This window comes from Lampris incognitus, chromosome 5, assembly GCF_029633865.1.
Source record: "Lampris incognitus isolate fLamInc1 chromosome 5, fLamInc1.hap2, whole genome shotgun sequence".
In the NCBI taxonomy this organism is placed as follows: Eukaryota; Metazoa; Chordata; class Actinopteri; order Lampriformes; family Lampridae; genus Lampris; species Lampris incognitus.
Window position 1 is genome coordinate 54,365,640 of NC_079215.1, and position 18,328 is coordinate 54,383,967.

At 44.4% G+C, this 18,328-nt stretch overlaps 1 protein-coding gene across 1 annotated transcript in view; it reads left to right on the top strand.

Annotated features, from left to right (window-relative positions):
* The first annotated feature begins 17,369 nt into the window (after positions 1-17,369).
* The window catches only part of si:dkey-237i9.1 (SEC14-like protein 1), a 54,726-nt gene continuing 53,767 nt past the window's right edge, over positions 17,370-18,328 (top strand). The window contains exon 1 of the mRNA XM_056280007.1: positions 17,370-17,889. The gene's annotated coding sequence lies outside the window, so the exon portion shown is untranslated. The remainder of the gene's footprint in view (positions 17,890-18,328) is intronic.

Here is an 18,328-nt window from a genome sequence, read left to right on the forward strand (position 1 = left end):
TGCACCCAGCTCTGTCTGTTTTGTTTCTCAACGGTCGCCTACTTCCTCATAAGCCGACACTTAAAATTTCCCGTTTTCAGAATGAGTTTTATTTACTCTTTCTCCGCCTCTGCTTTCACTCCGCACTTTTGTTTCTCACTCCATTTTCATCAAGGCACACCTCTAATAGCATCCATATATATACATATACATATACACATATACATATATACATATATACATATATATACATATATACATATATATATACATATATATACACATATATATACACACATACATATATATATACACACATACATATATATACACACATATATATACACATATATATATATATATATTATATATATATATAGTATTTTGGGGTTTTTTCTGGAAACCGCCAATGGTGTTGATAACAGTGCTCAACAAATGAGGAGCGGAATATATATATATATATATATATATATATATATACACTACCGTTCAAAAGTTTGGGATCACCCAAACAATTTTGTGTTTTCCATGAAAAGTCACACTTATTCACCACCATATGTTGTGAAATGAATAGAAAATAGAGTCAAGACATTGACAAGGTTAGAAATAATGATTTGTATTTGAAATAAGATTTTTTTTACATCAAACTTTGCTTTCGTCAAAGAATCCTCCATTTGCAGCAATTACAGCATTGCAGACCTTTGGCATTCTAGCTGTTAATTTGTTGAGGTAATCTGGAGAAATTGCACCCCACGCTTCCAGAAGCAGCTCCCACAAGTTGGATTGGTTGGATGGGCACTTCTTTGAGCAGATTGAGTTTCTGGAGCATCACATTTGTGGGGTCAATTAAACGCTCAAAATGGCCAGAAAAAGAGAACTTTCATCTGAAACTCGACAGTCTATTCTTGTTCTTAGAAATGAAGGCTATTCCATGCAAGAAATTGCTAAGAAATTGAAGATTTCCTACACCGGTGTGTACTACTCCCTTCAGAGGACAGCACAAACAGGCTCTAACCAGAGTAGAAAAAGAAGTGGGAGGCCGCGTTGCACAACTGAGCAAGAAGATAAGTACATTAGAGTCTCTAGTTTGAGAAACAGACGCCTCACAGGTCCCCAACTGGCATCTTCATTAAATAGTACCTGTTAGAGCCTGTTTGTGCTGTCCTCTGAAGGGAGTAGTACACACCGGTGTAGGAAATCTTCAATTTCTTAGCAATTTCTTGCATGGAATAGCCTTCATTTCTAAGAACAAGAATAGACTGTCGAGTTTCAGATGAAAGTTCTCTTTTTCTGGCCATTTTGAGCGTTTAATTGACCCCACAAATGTGATGCTCCAGAAACTCAATCTGCTCAAAGAAGTGCCCATCCAACCAATCCAACTTGTGGGAGCTGCTTCTGGAAGCGTGGGGTGCAATTTCTCCAGATTACCTCAACAAATTAACAGCTAGAATGCCAAAGGTCTGCAATGCTGTAATTGCTGCAAATGGAGGATTCTTTGACGAAAGCAAAGTTTGATGTAAAAAAAATCTTATTTCAAATACAAATCATTATTTCTAACCTTGTCAATGTCTTGACTCTATTTTCTATTCATTTCACAACATATGGTGGTGAATAAGTGTGACTTTTCATGGAAAACACAAAATTGTTTGGGTGATCCCAAACTTTTGAACGGTAGTGTATATATATATATATATATATATATAAAACTTTGTTAAAAGAAACACTCTGGTAGGAAAACCCAAGAAAAGGAAAACCCAACATAAAGTGTCTTAGTGAGGTGTTGGTCCACCACGAGCCTCCAGAACAGCTTCAGTGCTCCTTGTCATAGACTCTACAACTCTCCTGGAGGGATGGAGCACCATTCTTCCAACAGATGTTCCCTCATTTGGTGTTTTGGTGGTGGTGGTGGTGGTGGAGAGCGCTAACACGTTGGGCCAAAACCTCCCATAGGTGTTCAACTGGGTTGAGATCTGGTGACTGTGAAGGCCATAGAGCGTGAGTTACATCATGTTCATCCTCATCAAACCATTCGGTGACCCCCCCCTTGTGCCTTGTCATCCTGGAAGAGACCACTCCCATCAGGATAGAGATGTTTCATCATAGGATAAAGGTGATCACTCAGAATAACTTTGTATTGATCTACACTGACCCTTCCCTTTTAAGGGGACAAGTGGACCCAAACCACGCCAAGAACATGCCCCCCGCAACACAACAGACAGGATTATGTCTGTCAATTACATGGAAACAAACTGCCGTCAGGAGAGAAGCCAAGAAGATGGCAGGTCACATGCAAATAATGAAGATGACAGTTTGCAAAATGTGGTCAGTGTGACACAAGGGCTGCAAGTAATGATTATTGCCATTGTCTGTTAATCATTTAATCTATAAGATGTTGTAAGTAGTGTGAAGTGGTTTGCGCGGTCGCCTTACAACAAGAAGGTCCTGGGTTTGAGTCCCGGGTCGTCCTCTGTGCGGAGTTTGCATGTTCTCCTGCAAGTCTGCCACAAGTCCTCTGAGGGCTCCGGTTTCCTCCCACAGTCCAAAGACATGTAGGTCAGGTGACTCGGCCACTCTAAAAAGTGTCCCTAGGCATGAATGTGTATGTGTGTGTGTGTGTGTTGGCCCTGTGATGGCCTGGCGTCCTGTCCAGGGTGTCTCCCGGCCTGCCGCCCAGTGACTGCTCTGGGATCGGCTCCAGCATCCCCACGACCCCGAGAGCAGGATAAGCAGTTTGGATGATGGACGGATGGATTTAAAATAAAGCCGTCGTCAAATGTATGGATATCAACATTTGTGTTTTACAGTTGATTTATTGGACAGAACAGACTTAAATATTGTGCGCAGGATTCGAGGCTGACGTGTGTGGGTTCCCCGAGTTTATCTCGGTTCAGAGCGACGCGCCTTATCGCTTCACATGAAAGGCAGTGCGTCCCCCATCCTGGGTACCCCCATACAGCTGCAGAGCATCACATCAGGGTGCCCCCTTTTCTCATCATGGACAATAAGCTGACATGTGAACAAAGTCTTTTTGCTAGGTCCGCTCTCTTGGACAGTGATTTTGTGTGTGTGTGTGTTCTTGTTGTCTGGATATGTGTTTTTGTCTTTGTGTTGCGCTGCTGTGGGCTGGGGGGAAATATTTCATTTCATTTCATGTACACGTTCCTGATTCCCGACACACATGCAGTCACTCATATCTATCTGCTCGAGTCCACGCATGTCCTTTGACTGTAGGAGGAAACACAATGGAGCGGACATGTCCAGTCCACACAGATGGACTGGACTAGAAGCCGGGGCGTTCTTGTCGTGAGGAGACCGAGCTAATCACTAAACCACTGTGCTGCCCCCCCCCCCTCTATAAATCCAATAGAAAAATGTGTGGTCTACACAGGCAAGCAACGCAGGATTTAAGTCATCACACCATGTTATCTGTGGGTGTGTGGACTGTTGTCTGTTGGGTTCAGTTTCCTGTCTAAGAAATGCTAAACTTCCTGCAGGGCTAGATTTGTCTGGCTGCCTGAAACCGCTTCCGGCACTCGTGTTGCTCACTGACTGCTGCAACACACCTGCAGGATGCTTCAGCCTCGCCGGGTCTGGCTGTGTGAACTGGGCTCTGCATATGGCTAACGATACGAATAGCACATTTTTCTAGCTAGTCACTCTGTAAGATTTGAAGGCAGAACGTGTTCAGATGTGTGCCGTTAACGTCTGCGTGCACGCAGACATTAACATAGTATCTGTGCACGTCACATGACCACGTTTACGAGATGTGGGTCGATATTCATGAACTGAGGACACGGGGAGCAATCGTAACTCAGCGAATTGCCATTTTGAGCTGTCCATATGCAAGAATGGGACAGGGCAATCAACGCATTAGCTAAGACGGAGGTTATGCACAAAAATATAGGACGCCGAAACTATGCACATAAGCACAGGACTACATGTTTAGGTGCAGGGCAGGTGGAGCATGGTAGCTGGTGTAGAACAGCTCCAGGCTTTCACTAACAGCTCACTGGAAACTCCTCAGACTACGTCTGGGGCTGCTGGAGACAGAAACACTGCACACAGGTGGACTGGATCAGTGCACTCTGAAGGTACATAGGCGCCGCATCACCCTTCTCTAAAAGATGGGAGGAACTTTAAAAAGACAGTTTCACTCGGCCCTCCTCTTGCCTCCAGACTTTAGCAGCTTATTCTCATGACAGAAACGACCTCGCTCAGCAGCTTGCTGATCCCCCCAGTATACCGCAGCAAAAACCAGTGCAATGCAATGGCGTGCAGCGCAGTGATCAGGGATCAGGGACATTTATTTGTCATTTCATTTCATGCAATTAGGTACATGAAACGAAATGTAAGTAAAAATTAAAACATATCCAAACTACAAGAACACATATTCAAAACTACAACAACAGCAACAAAAAAACTACAAAGACACATATATCCAACATCTTTAAAAAATTCACTGTCCAAGAGGGCGAACTCCAGGATGACTGTCGGAACTGCTGGTCTGCATGGGCTAGCAGTTAGCTTAGCCTGCCCCACTTCCGCGTCCTGTCAGACCGCCCTCGGTGTTTCCTCCTCGGGCGCAGCTCCAGGCAGGGCCGTGATCCCTGGGCCCACCGGATGCGGCAGACCAGGCTCCCCCATCCGATCCAACTCCCAACCAGACACCTTCGACACACCTCCCCGCACTCCACACTACGACACCAAAAACACAGTCAACGCTAGGCAAGGCCGCCGCCAGACTCCCCCCCCCCAGCCCCCTCTTGGTGTTATCGGACCTGCCGGTCTGCATGGGCTGGCAGTTAGCTTAGCCTGCCCCGCTTCCGCATCCTGTCAGACCGCCCTTGGCGTTACCTCTTCGGGTGCAGTGAGTATTTGCATGTTAAATTCCAAACACTGCTTTAAAAGCCCTACACTTCTTACTCTTAAAAGATAGTTTATACGGTGTATAGTAGTTCTATCACAAACACCTCCACACCTCCGAACCCCGGGGTTGTCCGACCTTAGGGGTCGTCCCAGGTCATCCTCTGTGGGCGTTTGCATGTTCTCCCCGTGTCTGCGTGGGTTTCCTCTGGGTGCCTCTCTGGGTGCTGCGGTTTCCTCCCAAAGACATGTAGGTCAGGTGAATCGGCCGAACTAAATTGTCCCTAGGTGTGTGTGTAGGCGTGGGCGTGGGCCCAGTAATGGCCTTGGCAGAGTGTTTGGAGCCATCATCGTGCTGTTTGACAGTCACTGCCCAGTGTTAACCTGGTTAATCCGGTTTACATTTCTCATTTTCCACATTTCAGTCGATTCCGACCAGATTCCCAGTTCGGTTGTCCGACCGTGGTCATGACAGAGCTGCCATCGAGCATCACAGAAGGCTGCAGACTTCATCAACACTCTTCATCACTATGACTTACTGGCATCTTTATGAATGTAAAGGGCCAGTTCCCCTGGGACAGATTAAGCTAGTCCTGGATTAAAGTGAATTTTGGATGGAAATTCTCCATACGAAAATCAGTTTAGTCCAGGACTAGGCTTAATCTGTTTCAGGGACACAGAACCAAAAACTTTGCGGTTTGGAGTCATAGTTCCATCAGACTGTGCTGTGGCCTTTCACATACCTGTGGCATTTATTGTTGCCCTTTCCTTTGCCACAAGAATGGGTTTTTTCGGGCAACAATGCAAGAATTCTAGTCATGGCTGATATCGTGCATTTTCATTGGATTTTCCTCTTTTCCTAAAGGAAGTGGCCTTTACATTTTATTCATCCTTTGCATCTTCTGTCTTCAATTTTCAGGAACCAGGAACACCTTGTAAATGTCGTTTCCCCCCGCCCATAGCAATGCAGCACAAAGACAAAAACACATATCCAAGAACGACTTCAAGAACACACATATCCAAACTAACACATATATCCAAACTAAAAAAAGAAGAAGGAAAAAATCACTGTCCAAGCCAGGAGGAGGAGGAGGAGGAGGCCTTGCTTCTCTCATGACAAGGATACCTTGGTGGATGCTATTAACGTTCTTCCTCATTATTGTTTTTAATATTTGGGGGTTTTTTTCCCTCTTTTTCTCAGTATTTTATTGCTGTTGTGGCAGGATGAGGAAAAAAACACAGCAGACCAAGGCAAGTTTGATGTTTATTCCTCAACTCCAAAACCAAAACTGCAGCAGGAACAACCCTGCACCAGCAAGCCCGGGGATGTAAACCGTAATTTCCGTCATTACTAGTCTTATTGTTTGTTTATTTTTTTTTTTTTTTTACTCATTGACAAGGTATACGAGTACACAAAAACAAGTTTATTCATAACGAGATTGTATAGACCAGGCCTAGTCAACTGGCCAAATTCGGCCCGAGGATTACTTTTTTTCCGGCCCTTTGATCAATTTCTATTAGAACATTAAAAATTATAATGCCTTTTGGTGAGAAGGTGAGAGATGATCATAATATTTTAACAAGTCATTCAATGTTTTCCCCCCCCCCCCCCATCTGCCAATGTAATGTAAGTTGTTTTGAATGCATCTTTAATTGGGGCCTTTTGATCATCAGTACTGGTGATGGTGATTCATTAGATAAAATAAACGTGGCCTATATAAATGGACAAATGGATGAAATGGCTGGCCTATTTTGTATGTTACATAAACACAGTGTCAATAAACACTTTTGATACCCAGTATTAAGGGTATTTAGTGTTGTTTTTCATGTTCACATGTAAGTGCCAAGACCCAATAATTACTCTGAAAAAAGTTGGGCCCCCTGACCATTTACATTTGAATAAGTTGGCCCTCATAAGAAAGTAATTGACTAGCCCTGGTATAGACGGAGCGTCAGAGAGGGGGCAGGATATTATAAGTAGACACTTCCTGCTGCTCCTTTTCAAACATGTAACGTTTGCTTGTTTACTATGTTTGAAATAAAGACCTACCTAACCTCACCTGACTGTCGAAACTGCCGGTCTGCATAGTTTAGCAGTTGTAATGTTTCTTATTATAAATGGAGAAACTTGGGTTCAACAATTACAACTATTTATTAAGGTACTGTGACAACTCAGCTATGTGCATCAAGTATCGTGTGGCGTCTTCTTCTGCCAGAATCATACAGACTACTAAAGACAATACTGGTATAGCTTACAGGTAAGTACGTTTGTGGCTACTGCCCTCAGCTGGTGGGAATTGGTAAGTATGTTAGTATTGACTCCTATCACCACAGCAGTTAGCTTTGTTTTTGGGCCCACCAGACACATCAGACCAGGCTCCCCAGCACACCTCCCCACACTCCACACGACAACACCGCCAGACCGCTCTCGGTGTCATCAGAACTGCCGGTCTGCATGGGCTAGCAGTTAGCATAGCCTGCCCCGCTTCCGCGTCCTGTCAGACCGCCCTCGGTGTTACCTCCTCGGTCACAGCTCCAGGTAGAGCCGTGGTCCCTGGGCCTACAGGATGCAACAGACCAAGCTCTCCCAGCCGATCCAGCGCCATCTCTCCCAGGCTCTAACGAAGACAGAACTTAAAACGCAGACGTGGACAAAGACCCTGCACAGACGGTACTGGGTGAGGCCGCCGCCATCCTCCCACACCGGAAGGACAAGCCAGTCAAGTCAAGTCCACTTTCTTCAGATGTCTTTGTGACAGCTTGAACTCCACATCTGAAAGATTTGGTTCAGCAGGCAAGTCGTCAGTGTTATTTGTGTAGCCCAATATCACAAATCACAAATTTGCCTCAGTGGCCTTTACAGCAACACAACAAACATCCTGGCCTTAGCCCCTCACATCGGATAAGCAACAACCCCCTAAAATAGTGTGTAGTGTATAATGCATAGTGTGTAGTGTGTAATGTATAGTGTGTAGTTTGTAGTGTGTAATGCATAGTATGTAGTGTGTAATGCATAGTGTGTAATCGTAGTGTGTAGTGTGTAATACATAGTGTATAGTGTGTAGTGTGTAGTATGTAATGCATAGTGTGTAATTTTTAGTGTGTAATGCATAGTATGTAGTGTGTAGTGTGTCCTGCATAGTGTCGTGTGTAGTGCGTAGTGCACAGTTTGTAATGCATAGTATGTAGTGTGTAGTGTGTAATGCATAGTATGTAGTGTGTAGTGTGTAATGCATAGTGCATAGTGTGTAGTATGTAGTGTGCAGCGTAGTGTGTAGTGCGTAGTGCATAGTGTGTAGTGTGTAATGCATAGTATGTAGTGTGTAGTGTGTAATGTATAGTATGTAGTGTGTAGTGTGTAATGCATAGTGCATAGTGTGTAGTATGTAGTGTGCAGCGTAGTGTGTAGATTGTAGTGCGTAGTGCATAGTGTGTAGTGTGTAATGCATAGTATGTAGTTTGTAGTGTGTAAAGTGTGTAGTGTGTAAAGTGTGTAGTGTGCAGTGTGCCGTGTGTAGTGGTGTCAGTGCAGTACAGCTGGGGTGCTCTGAGAGAACCATCGCCTTGTGTTATCAAGACCCTCTTGGAAATCACATGGAGATGTTGTTTTGTTCTGTTGTTGCTCATGTTCACTTGTATTCACTCAAATGTAATGTGTTGTTTTTCACAGCAAACGCTTCACCAGCCAGACGGATGGCTTTACATCCCTCAACCTCCCTGATAGCTTTGTACAGTACGGTTTATATACATACATGAAGAGAGGTTTCTTCTCTGTTTTCTAAGAAAGTGTATCCGTAGTAAGAACTCGAGTAGCAAGAATTGAAGACAGAGGAATACGAGCTTGATGAAATTAATATTTATGCTGTTGCCTCGTCGTCATTTAATATAATTTATTAATTTGCTTCTTAATCTTGTGACGGCTGTTCTGTTGTAATGGTACATTCTCGCCGCTAGAGGTCAGCCGACATCCATTCATTCATTCGTCACTCATACCGACGTCTCTCAATGGCCTTAAAAGAAGTTATTTTATCCATTTAGACAGAAATCTGAAATGTCCTTGAAGAGGCCCTATGCTGGAATTTCGAACTAGATATTCAAGTCACGTCCTTGCAAATTATTTTTGTTGTGAGAAAGTGATTGATCTATGAAGAAGGATTTAAGGCAAGGCAAGGCAACTTCATTTATATCGCACATTTTATACACAAGACAGACTCAATGTGCTTCACATAAAAAAAAAATGGAAAAAACATACAGTAAAATTATTTTAAAAGTAATTCATAAAAAGACATTTAAAGTCAAGAATAAAAGAAAAAAATCAAAATGTAATGCAAGGTTTACAGCTTTGCAAAAGTCAAAGTGCAAGGTTTGCGCTGTAGAAGAAAGCGATGGTGAACATAAACGTTTTTAATATGGGTTTAAAAGTAGCCGGTGTTGGAGCAAGTCTCAAATCTTCTGGACTTTTCTTCCAGCTATTTGTTGCATATAAAAAGACATCAAACGGCACGCATGTTAGGGCCAACACTCCTGTCTGTACCCCTGACCAAGGCAAAACAAGGCAAGGCATAGTTATCCATATAGCACATGTCCACAGCAAGGCAATTAATTCACAGTGCGCCACACAAAACACAAAAGGCATCAAGAGAAGAAACATAAGGCAATAAATTAAAAATTTAAAAACCAATAGAAAGAGAGTAAAAGTTACAGTGCAGTGTAAGATGAAAATCAAAAGCTTCAAGCTTTATTTAATAAAAGGCAGTGGCAAAGAGGAAAGTCTTCAGCCTATATTCAAAAGGACAGAGTTGTAGTCGACCTGCAGTTTTCAGGGAATTTGTTCCAGATATGTGGTGCATAAAAACTGAAAGCTGCCTCTCTGTGTTTAGTTTTGACTCTGGGGACAGAAAGCAGACCTGTACCAGATGATCTGAGAGGTCTGGATAGTTCATAGTGTAATAGTAGGTCAGAAATGTATTTTGGCCCTAAGCCATTCAGTGCTTTATAAACCAACAGCAGGGTTTTAAAATAATTTCTTTGACGGACAGGGAGCCAATGTATGTACTGTATACCTCAGGACTGGAGTGATGTGATCCACTCTTTTGGTCTTAGTAAGTACTCGAGCAGCAGCATTCTGAATCAGCTGCATCTGTTTGATCGATTTTTTAGAAAGACCTGCAAAGACACTATTACTGTAGTCGAGTCGACTGAACATAAACGCATGGACAAATTTTTCCAAATCTTGCTAAGACATAAATCCTTTAACTCTTGATATATTCTTCAGGTGATAATAGGCAGACTTTGTAATTATCTTAATGTGGCTATCTAAATTGAGATCTGAGTCCATGACTGCACCAAGATTTCTGGGTTGGTTCTTGGTTTTTAACATTACCAATTGTAGCTGAGTGCTGACTTTTAGAGGTTCTTCCTTGGCTCCAAAGGCAATTACTTCAGTTTTACCTTTGTTTAATTGAAGAAGATTCCGAGATATCCAATCGTTGATTTGTCCAATGCACTTACTCAGTGCTTGAATGGGATTATAGTCCCCTGGTGGTATGGTTATGTAAATCTGTGTGTCGTCTGCATAATTATGGTAACATATTTTGTTGTTTCCCATAATCTGAACTAGAGGGAGCATATAGATGTTAAACAGAAGCGGCCCAAGAATGGAACCTTGGGGGACTCCACAGGTCATTTTTGTATGCTCAGATTTGTAATTACATATAGACACAAAATAGTCCCTGTCCTTTAAGATTTAAACGTTGTTATATAGAATTATTTGAATCCTAAACATTTGTTTTATGAAATTGGGTCTGCGATCGTTCCACATGCTTAATAAAAGCAAAAAAGAAGGCAAAATCTCTCTAATGTCTGGAACTGGTTCATGGTCAAATGTATGGTCACTTCTGTTTGCAGCATATAGACAAAGATTGACAAAGATTGCTGTCAAACATGCTGGCAGATGCAGCCTGCAACCATGGGCAGATAGAAGTCAGCAGTTTAGTTTCACATGTGACCTTTTGGTGACAATCGCCGTTTTTAGTGTCCACCACGTCAGTTGGACACAAATCAATAGTCTGATTTAATTTTTCATGTCTAATAACCTTGAACATGGTGTAATAAAACATTCAGGGGCATTTTTTTTTATTTGCAAATGACTAATATTGTGTTATCTATAAATGTGAGAGAGTGGTCTAGTCTTCATTAATATTCATGAGCTGAATTTTGATTGATGAGTATAAGCAAGGGTGGGCGGGATTTCATATTTTGAGGATTTGACCTTATTGGCAGTATGTAAATAAGTGTCTGATGACATCATGAGGATCAGGAAAAAAAATCGGCTGATAGAAGCTGAACTAGGGGATTCAAATAGAGGAAAAAAGAAAAACTGAATTATACCTTGAATACTTGAGCCGTTGTTACCTTGCATAGTTGACATGCCATGAGTGTATGGTGTGTGTGTGTGTGTGTGTGTGTGTGTGTGTGTGTGTGTGTGAGAATTAATTGTAAAGTGCTTTGAGTGGCTGCTGCAGCAAGAAAAGCACTATATAAAATGCAACTTGATTGATTGATTGATTGATTGATTGATTGATTGATTGATTGATTGATTGATTGATTGATTGATCTATCACCCAAATACAGCGCCGTGAAAAAGTAGTTTCCCCTCTTCTTGATTTCCTCTACTTTTGCATATTTGTCACACTTAATTGTTTTGGATTATCATCCAAAACATAATACGAGATGAAGAGAACCCAAGTAAACACAAAATTCTGTTCTAAATGATGTTTTTTTTAATTTAAGGAAAAAGGTTATCGACACTAACAGCCTGTGTGAAAAAGTAATTGCCCCCTTAGTTACTCAGTCAACCAATTAACCAGTTTTAATTGATCACTGGATTCCATTGGAGCAGACACACCCAGGACTGATTACTGCTAGCCCTGTTGAGTCTACACATGTCTTATATAGAACTTTACCATCAATGTGAAGTACGCGACAAGGTTTCAACATGCAATGGACTATGCCACCATCACGATAGATTCCAGAAGAGATGAGAAAAAAAAGGTTTTTGAGATGTATCAGTCTGGAATGTGTTACGAAGCCATTTCTAAGACTCTGGGACTCCAGTGGACCATAGTGAGCCATCCATCCATTATCTGAACCACTTATCCTGCTCTCAGGGTGGCAGGGATGCCCCAGTAGTCATTGGGCGGCAGGCGGGGAGACACCCTGGACAGGCTGCCAAGCCATCACACAGGGCCTACACACACACACACACACACACACACACACACACACACACACACACATTCATACCAAGTGGCCATTTAGTATGGCCGATTCACCTGACCTACATGTCTTTGGGCTGTGGGAGGAACCCGGAGCACCCTGGGGTCGAACCCAGAACCTTCTTGCTGTGAGGCGACCGCACTAACCACTGTGCCACCCCCACAGGGAGCCATTGTCTCCAAATGGAGAAAACTCGGAACAGTCGTGAATCTTCCCGGGAGCGGCCGGCCTACCAAAATTCCTCCCAAGTGTGCAGCGAAGAGTCGTCCAGGAAGTCACCAAAAAAACCCAGCACGACATCTTAAGAGCTGCAGACCTCTCTAGCCTCAGCTAAGCTCGTCGTTCATAATTTGATAAGGAAAGAGACCGGGCAAACGTTGAATCCATGAGAGAGCTGCAAGGCACAAACTGCCCACTAAGAGAAACATTAGTGCTCGTCTCACATTTTCAACAACAAAAAAAAGCAGATGCCTCTTGGGATAATGTTCTGTGGACAGACGAGTCGAAAGTGGAACTTAGATCTGGCGTGAAGCAATCTTTACAATAAGAACATCAGATTCAACTTTGTCACTGCGTGGTATGAAGACAATGGAATGCAGCTTGGCATCTAACCAGGACCCGGGCCAAAACTCCTCCACAGCGATGTGAGAGCCTGATATCCAGTTAGAGGAGGTGTTTGGTTGCCGTTGTTGGCGCTAAAGGTGGCACAACCAGTTATGATGTTCAGATGGGGCGATTACTTTTTCACATGGGTTGATATGGGTGTTGTATAACCTTTTTCCTTCAGTAAATGAGACAGGATTCAAAAGCTGTATTTTGTGTTTACTCGGCTTCTCCTTGTCTTATATTACATCTTGTACGACGAGCTGAAACCATTCAGTGTGACAAATGTGCAAAAATAGAGGAAATCAGGAAGGCGGCAAATATGTGTGTCTCATTGTTGGCTCTTTGCTTGAGCACTTTTGACCTCTTGTATTGCTGCGTTAACCAGATTCTCCATAACACGTGTAATCTTAGTTGCTGTACACGTTTTAGCTATTATTTCATTTATACACTTACATGTGTAATATTTAAATTGTTATTTCATGTCTCCTTGCCTGCGAGTGAATATTAGTTCCTACCCACCATTGTTTAGGAGGGACAGTGATGAGCATCACAGAGGGGAAGGCGGTGACCTCCGGGGAGAGTGAAGGGATGACCTGTACTGTCTTGCCGGGTTAGTGTAAGTCGAAGATGTTGAATAAAATACACAAAGAGAAATTATTAACCACACGCCAGAAGAACTGGGGACCACTACCAAAGATGGCGCGTCCACACATTGTCTATTTGTGCCCGTCATGGGGTTTCACAGTGTAAGGTGGCTCATGGAGCGCACCTGTCTAAAAGAAAACTAGCCCGCATCTACCCTGGAACTGATCCAAACTGTGATAAATGTCACTCGGGACCAGCTAATCTCATCCACATGTCCTGGGCTTGTACCGCACTGTCCTTGTTTTGGAAGTCGGTTGTTGAGTCCCTTTCAGCTATCACGTCTACCTATAGCCATCCCTCGCCCTTAGTTGCCCTGTTTGGTGTCCTACCCACCGGCCACTCATTGGCGTCCCGTTTTGCGGAACTTGTAGCTTTTCTGACATTATTAGCGAGGCCTGTTATTCGGATGCACTGGAAGAGCCCTCACCCCCCCCTCTCATACCCACTGGATAAAGGATGTCCAATCTTTTGTGAAGTTGGAGAAAATTAAAACACTCCCTTCGTGGCTCTAATGGACAATTGTGTAGAATCCGGCAATCCTTCCTGGGGCACGTCAGGTCCCTCCAACTGGATTCTGTCCCCATTGACTAGATACCCCCCCCCCCCGCACTGTACCAACATCTTGTACTTCCTGGCTGAGTCCTGTTTTCCCTGCATAAAAAGCACACAGTATGTTACTGTCACCAAATTGTCTTGTTTTGCCTTGACATTTTTTGTTGTTGCTTTCTTTTAAAAAATATGTATGTATGTTTTATGTTATGCTATTTTATGTTGAAAATCTTATAAATAAATCATGTTTAAAAACAAAAAAGATGGGGTGTTATTCTCTGTCTTCGCTCCCCGTTGCCCGTGCTTAACAACCGTGGACACAGTGACCTTTGTTACAGCTATGACGGCTAATAGACAGACACTAAGACGTGCTGTGTGCAGTCAACAGCATTAAATGTGGAGGGGGTCAGTGCACGAGCACGAGTCAGTGCACGAGCGTCCGCCATGGACAAGTTCCCTAGACAGGAAGTAACTGGCGCTTAGACGTGGGCGGAGCCTGTCTCTTGTTACAGTAGATAGGGGCGTGTCTGTAAGAAAGTAACCGGTGCTTAGATGTGGGCGGAGCCTCCTCTTGTTACAGTAGATAGGGGCGTGTCTGTACAGAAAGTAGCCGGTGTTTGGGCGTGGGCGGAGCCTGTCTGTTGATACTGTGGCTAGGGGCGTGTCTGTACAGAAAGTAGCCGGTGTTTGGGCGTGGGCGGAGCCTGTCTTTGTTGTCACTGTAGATAGGGGGGGGGGTGTGGTGTACAGTCTCTGCTGGCAGGCCCTCTGAAACCGGGTGTGCTTAACGTTATCGTCCCCCGCCATCGGCGCTAAACCTCTTACATAACCCGGATGTGACGGGTTAAACGACCGCAAGGCTCCAGGCAGGTCCACGCGACTGAGCGGGCCAGACAAGGACGACGGCGCGCGAGATAAAAGCCTTGTTTGAGGTGTACACATGGGCGGCGGAGCCCTTATAACAACTCATGTAACCTGAGCAAGTTTACAGACAAACACTGTGCTTTGGAGGTTTTCCCTGTTTTGTTTTGTTTTCCGTCAAAATGTCATTTTATGACCAGAGATTCCAGTTAATTTCCGACATTTCTGTATTTTTATTTCAGTTCAACCGTCCCATCAATTGCCGTTGAATTGAATCCAAATAAAAAATACTGTAAACTACTAATAAGACACGTTAGCCCCTAATTAATGGATTTGACCCTTTAGCCGAGCGGTTAGTGACGTCGCCTTGTGGTGCAGTACAGCCCGTATCGAATCCCGCACCGGGCAAGAAAATAACCGGTTACATTGGTGGCAGCGGTGGGATCCGGAAGTGTGCAGATCCTCAGAAGTCTCTTCGGAGCGCGGGAAAAACAAATCGCAAGGGCGCGCTTCCGGGGAGGGTGACGACTGTAAACTACTAATAAGACACGTTAGTCCGTAGCTAACGACTCTGACCCTTTAGCCGAGCGGTTAGTGACGTCGCCCTGTGGTGCAGTATACTTCGTATCGAATCCCGCACCGGGCAAGGAAATAACCGGTTACAATGCATAAAGTAAAGTATATCTCCAAATCATTTGATACTGCCTTAAGGATTAGCCCTTCTTAATATTTGTGTCGAAGAACATGTGCCTTATTCAATATTTTGGTAGTGCTCCTTAATATTCTCATATCCTGACACACACCCAAATCTACAGCATAATTTAATCAGTGTGTGATGTGTCACACACACGGACGTGTCGTTACGTGAACTAGACACGAGGTTTGTGTGAGAGAGCACCTTGCTGTGGCTGACTTGTTTTCTACTATTTTTATCACCAACAATTAAATCGAATATAATCAGCAAGAAGGGTGGCATCGTGGCGCGGTGGTTAGCGCGGTCGCCTCACAGCAAAGAGGCTCTGGGTTCGAGCCCCGAGGTAGCACAACCTTGGGGGTCGTTCTCTGAGTGGAGTTTGCATGTTGTCTGCGTGGGTTTCCTCCGGGTGCTACAGTTTCCTCCCTAAGACCTGTAGGTCAGGTGAATCGGCCATACTAAATTGTGTGTGTGTCTCGGCCTGTCCAAGATGTCTCCTCGCCTAGGAAATCAGAAAGTAGTTAGTTGAAAATGTTATGTAATTTAGAAAGTCACTAATGTGTTTTTTTTTTAATATTGAACCATTTTTCGAATTTTATCTAAAAGATGAGTCAAGAATTACACATATAGAAAAGTCAGCACAGTATCTCCGGATTACTTACAAAGCTCATTTTACAAGTCAAGTGAAATGTCCCGTCAGATGTTCACAAAAGCAACATCCAAAAGTCTGTTGGCTAGATAGACCAAATGGTCTCCATTTACATGGAGGGTCTCTGTACCACATCGGCCTAATGTACTGAGAGTGAAACCTGTGATCTGCTGTTGGTATTCAGGTTAACTCACAAAGGAGGGAATGAGTAGCACGGCACGGTGGTCCAGTGGTTACCAATGTTGCCTCACAGCAAGAAGGTCCCGGGTTCGAACCCCAGGCCATCCCAGGTCGTTTCTGTGTGGAGTTTGCATGTTCTTGCCGTGTCTGAGTCGGTTTCGGCCGGGTGCTGCAGTCCCCCCCCCCCACCATCAGAAAGACATGCACATTAGGGTTAATACTCCTGCCTCTGCCCATGAGCAAGGCAGTGGAAAGAAGCGCTGGAGTTGGTCCCTGGGCGCTGCAGCTGCCCACTGCTGCTATACAATAGGATGGGTTAAATGCAGAGGACACATTCATTGTAACTGTACAATGACAAAAAAAGTGGCTTTCTTTTCAAAAAGACATTTTTTTTCCCACAATTTTACAAATGGCAGTTTTATTCATAGGTTGAAGAAAATTTGAAGTTGTAAATTGGAAATGGGCCCACACACACACACACACACACACACACACACACAGCTCCGACCCACTGGGGATTCGGCTTTGTCCAAGGGTACACCAACGTTAGGTAAGTAAGGACCACCGTGGAAGTGTCCCATTGTCCTCATTGTGTGACGGGGGACTGAATCGTTCACTTTCTCGAGCCTGATAATTCAGCCTGCGTAAAACCTGCATTGATAAAGCTCTGTAAAAAAAAAAAAAGTTCTACGTTTTGAGAATGAATCATCACTAAGCACCGGCCGGCCAGTTCACGTGTAGGTTTTTATGAGTCATACGTACAGTGAATCATAACTGACCGTCCAGCCATAGAGACAGAGAGAGAGACAGAGAGACAGAGAGAGAGAGAGAGAGAGAGACCACGTGGGCAGCTGTGGGCACATCTGTAGTCCTTCAACCGGCTGGTTGGGACGTCTAATACAACCAATCAGTCTTAATAACCGTCGAGCTGGTTGCGTAATCCAAAACCGCGGATCAGTTCACGGTGCCACCACGGACAAAAATCAAAACACTTCTCTGTTGTTGTTTGGCGACCACCTTTTTTTTGTTGTTGTTGTTTCATAATGACCTTTTTGGTTTGGCCCATCGACAAGTACTGAACCATGCCTGTGTGCGTGCGCGTGCGCGCGTGCCGAGAGGAGGCAGGCAAGTGGAATTTTTTTTTTATGAACGCCGGCGAAAGAAAACCCGGCGGAGAGTCCGTGAGTGGGAGGAGCTCAGGCGCCACTATGAGATGACTGACAGAGAGAGAGAGAGAGGGACGGCAGCTCCGGGAGATACTCTTCTACTTTAACGGCCGTCGCTTAGCTCCCTCGAGAAATAGTCCGGAGTAAACGGTGTATTTGGAGAGCCACCGCAGGGGCTCGGCTGTACGCGGAGCCGTTACCGCTGGTGAGGAGCGCCTGGTCCGCTCGCTCGTTCTTCAATGGCAAGCTAACGCTAGCACAACAAAGCTAGTTCGTCCACCGCCCGGCTGCCGAGTGCGGGGTGAAAGCCAAGGCTTAGGTAGGAATGGCAAGAGTTCCCTCGGTTTGCTCTTTCAGAAGATAAGGAGAGGAAGAATCGTCTCCCCCCCCCCCCCCCGTCTCTAGCTGATATCGTACCGGTATGTATGTGCTGCCTCTCTGTTTGAACTCCCAACATTAACGTTAGCTTGTGGGGCTACTTTATGGCTTGTCTTTAAGAGCTGTCGTTTGGGGAAACTCGGTGCTAGCTGCTATGCAGCCGGCTAACGAAGTGCCGGGAATAACCGGACCTCGTCCGACTGGCCGTCTACCTAGCGGCACATGTGCAGGGGCAATTAACCCTATCATTTCATGCCAACCAAGTGCAGATGTATGCTATGGGGGTGCGTTTGTCCATGTGTGAGCCCATATTCTGTCTCCTTTCAATTATCTTAACTGATCTCCCACCTATCCCGATTTGATCCACTACCGAAGTTGCACACAGACTCCCGGAACATGACGGTAATAGTGCAATGCAACAACTAGTTTTTTTTGTTAGTGTAGAGAGTATTGCTGTTTGTCTTTTTTCCCCTGACCCCC